This window comes from Haliotis asinina, chromosome 16 (assembly GCF_037392515.1).
Source record: "Haliotis asinina isolate JCU_RB_2024 chromosome 16, JCU_Hal_asi_v2, whole genome shotgun sequence".
Classification (NCBI taxonomy): Eukaryota; Metazoa; Mollusca; class Gastropoda; order Lepetellida; family Haliotidae; genus Haliotis; species Haliotis asinina.
Window position 1 is genome coordinate 31504648 of NC_090295.1, and position 4235 is coordinate 31508882.

Consider the following 4235-nt stretch of genomic DNA (forward strand, 5'->3'; position numbering starts at 1 on the left):
CACTGACTGATGGACTTATTTTATTGCTAACTATGATGATTGGTGTTTCTGATGCACCCAACTAACTGCTTGGGTAGAATTACCCACAAACCGCGGGGCTGGTTTGGGTTAAACATCTAGAGACCAGTTCGAGTGTATTTGCTTGGGAAATAGGTGTATAGCACTTACATAAGCATACATAAGAATATACAGTGATGTCAGAATAGAATCCAAATGGATTCAGATGAGTAGGATATAGGGTATTTATACAGTGCACATATCCATGCACAAGTGAATGCTCAAGGCGCTGGTATTTTTCCCTTGAATACAGGATGTCAATCTCAACAACACATCGTAATTCAATCTCAACTCGAGCTGCCACTTGGCACACCAAGTTTATTGAGGCTCTCTCATCCTAACAAGGTACCCATTAGCTACTGCTCCCCTGGGTTCTCTTGCTTCATTTGTCCCCACATGTTGTGTATTGATACCAAATGATCATATTTTGAATTTCTCGTATATACCCTGCAATTACCTTTTGGAGAAACCAGCTTCATCAAAAGTTTTATGCCACTTTTAGCAATATTCCACCAATATAATGCTTTGCAGACACCATTTATGGGCTTCACATACTGTACCTATGTAGTACGGTGTCCTGCCATAACTTCTACATGCCAAAACTCCTACCTAAAACAACAAAATACATGGTCCAGTGCACAGCTAATCCCCTGACCCTTACCCCAAGTGCACTGAATGAACTAGTCCGACTAGTTTATCAAGTTGAATAAAAGTACATGAGGTGAACGATGAACCATTTATTGACATAAAAATATTATAAATAAACATGTAATATATCAATATTCAAAAATACATGGTATTAATTTAATTAAATATTGTTCTAATGTCATTAGGCAAGTTTTAGGAGGTGGCTGACAACATCTGGAAATTCCAGTGGTGTTTTCTGCCTGGTGAGTAGCTTGTCCTTCAGTCTCAAAAGTCGATTCTCTGTCTCCCTGTAAGACACATTTTCTTGTGGGTGGGGCTGCTCCATATTCAAGTTGAGCAATCTTTGCCTTGTCTGCTGCCTCAATCTTCTTAATCACTTCAGTGAATCTGAAGATATTCAGATGGCATTGAGGCAAGGTCTCTTTGAGTCTGCTGTGGAATCCCTCCAAGTTGTTGATGCCGGGTCTGACTGTCAGGTGATGATTCCAAAGTTAGATGGGAAATCTGGCGTCATCGTCGACCCACGGGGAGACAATGTAGTCACTGAAGGCAGTAGCTTGAGGCACATCTGGGGCTGACTCCATGGCATTAACCCAAAGTGTCCTGGACGACATCTACGGGGAGAACGGCAAGGCAGGCAGCTCTTCTGATCCATGTCTGGACAGCAGGGTTTTCCTTGTACTGAACGGCCAGTCTGAGGTCCTGAGTCTTGCGCCAAGTGGCCTGGCAATAGTGAAAGAAGCATCCCTTCACTTCAGTATCAGGAAGCTCACTTTCTGCTGCATGGATGGCACTTATCTCAAAGTCAGTTTGAATACAGGCGGGTGCTCAGGAGCGATTCAGCTTTTGTTCCACTTCAGTCTTGAGAAGTCTGAACAGTCTAGTGTAAGTTGTGGACTGGCGGTCAGGGAGAAGGACAAACACTAGCGGATAACTTGAAGATCCAGACCTGGCATGAATGATATACAATTGGCTCCAAAGTTCAGGGCATGAGGTGAATGATCCATCCATATACAGGGTTTCAGCTGACTGAAGGGCCTTGAGCTGCTCACTTATTGCAAAGACTAGCATCTTGTTGTCATCCCCATCACTAAACAGAAGGGAAGGTCTCCCATCAGATGTCTCTGTCCATGCGCCATTGAGATCAACCTCGGATCTTGTCTGTGGAAGTGCTGGGATGTTCTTTCTTCTATGGGTGTACAGGGCATTGCTAATAGAGGGGAAAGATGGCAGGAATCGAACGTCATCTTGTCTGGCAACCTTGTCATTGTATAGGGATGACATCGGGATAGTCTCTTCTCTGGCTCTCTTTCTTACGTTGCTGACAAAGCGTATCTTCGTGCTGTCTTCTGGAGCATGGTTGTGGTCTGTGACATTCCTAACAAAACCACCGGACATTGATAATCTTCCTTTGCATGTGGACTTCACACACTTCCAGTGTATACAAGTTCGTCGGACAACATTTTTGTTGTAGACAACCGTCTAGCAAGACTTGTGGGGTTCCTTCTGTGAGGTTACAAACTTTACTATTCTTATGCCAGCCATTTTGCATATTCCTACTGCAGGTTGACATAGGTTATATACTAGCGTTTTAATGTCTTATAAAGTGAGACAACTCAACTACATTTTTGACTGAAGTTTTCATTAGCTAATTCATTTTTGTCTCCACTGAATTGGTGAGCTTCGATCATGTTGTTACTGTCTACATATACAAGTTTTTCATCTTATTTAGTAAGTAAAAAGTTGTCACTGAACCTCTACTCCCAATTACTCCCGCTATAATCCTACCCCTGTACTGTTCCATTGTGCCTATAGGTACGTGCATACTTCTGCCTTGACTTTCTGTAGAAGTTTTGGCATGTAGAAGTTTTGGGAGATAACCTGCAGTACAGATCATTTTAATAATGAATTAGCATCTCCACACAAACAAATAAACTCTTTCACATGATACTCAGTGTGTTTAGCATACACCTCAATATATGAGAGGATATTAAAAAATTCTAATTGCCCCCAACAATTTATTTAGAAATTATGTGAAACTTACAAGGTAACATCAGTTATCCTTATCTAGTGAATGGACTAGAAACTAACTTCACTTTATTCAGCCTTCTGGTCCTTGATCCAAAACACGAGTAACCCCATGCTTGCAGAAGATTGAGTCATGCAGTGTTACCAAGTTTTTGCATTTGAAGGGTTAGGGTTACAGTGCCCAACAGGATCATGACATGAAAAGTCGATCATATGTCCCAGACAGGTGAGCCAAGATCAAGATGTGGACTCTATTTTGAGGATACCAGTGATGTCATTGAAGAGGCGGAGTGTTGAGTTTCTTTTAAATTAGGGGGTCTGTTTAAGTGATCTGCACAAGGTCAAGAAATGTCGGGAGGAATGGGTCACTCTGGAGGAGACTATGTAGACAAGTCTTAAGGACAAAAAATCAAAATAAAGTGTCTACCCTGAAAACGTCTTGGTGACAATTAGAACATTTCCATATCCCCTTAAATAAGTTTACGGTTTTACTAGTTTCAATTCGTTTGTGATATGAGTTCGAGTCATTATCAAAGGAATAAGTTCAATGTCTGTGCGAAAAAATATTCACGCTAACATCAAAGTGTATACAGTCAGGCCGCCTTTTTTCGAACAGTGCCGTTTTTCATAAAAAATGTTTGAATAGTGAAACGTTCGGTTTACTGAAACAAGCCCATACGCATCACTGCAGTAGCGTTACTTCCCTTTCACTTGACTGAAAGACACAAGAGAACATGCAGTCCGTAGATAAGCCGAATTTTGAGGACCAGAAACAACAGTCTGTAGAGGGGATCGGCTTGTCTACGGGTTACACTATAGACTTTTTAGGGGATTAGAATACGACATCGTATCTCTTCGTGTGGACAAACGAGAAGACGACTTTGTCATGCAGTATTAACACAGTAGGTGTGGTGTACAAAATGTCGAAGAATCTATGAGGAACAGTGTGCCTAACAGAGAACGTGATGGATACTTTCTCATGGGTACATATGTGTTAGTGCTCCAAGTGTGTTAGTGAGCTAGGTTGTAACAGTACCGCATTTTGATCACGGCTTTTCAGTTTACTGCATGGAAGGAACACCCGCAGCTCACTGTTCGGTCAGGGAGACTATATAGACGGGGAGTATATAGTTTTCCTAAAAGCCCCTGAATGTATGTCTCGGGTCGTTACGTAACCAGTGTAGCCAATTTGGTGGCAGCTTAGTGTTTAAGATTGAGCACAGTTTATTTTCAGCAGCTGATTAAATTCGCTGAGTGTTGCAGCAACTGAAATTCTACACGTAGAAGATAAGTTAACTATTTTGTCACTTCAGTTTAAGTCAAATAATTGGTATTAGTGTCCGTATTAGGACAGTAGATTTGTAGTAAAGTTTCAAGTCACTGATATAGCTCACTGACTTCTATTCTCGATTCACCGCAAAGATAGACTAAATTGTACCGATAAAAACTTCTTTCACACATTCTTTTAATTTTTAGAAGGATAACATACCTTTAGTTGAAAG

General features: G+C 41.2%; 1 pseudogene; it reads right to left on the reverse strand.

Moving 5' to 3' along the window:
- Positions 1 to 886: 886 nt before the first annotated feature.
- Positions 887 to 2250, reverse strand: LOC137267732 (uncharacterized; annotated as a pseudogene).
- Between the last annotated feature and the right edge of the window lie 1985 nt (positions 2251 to 4235).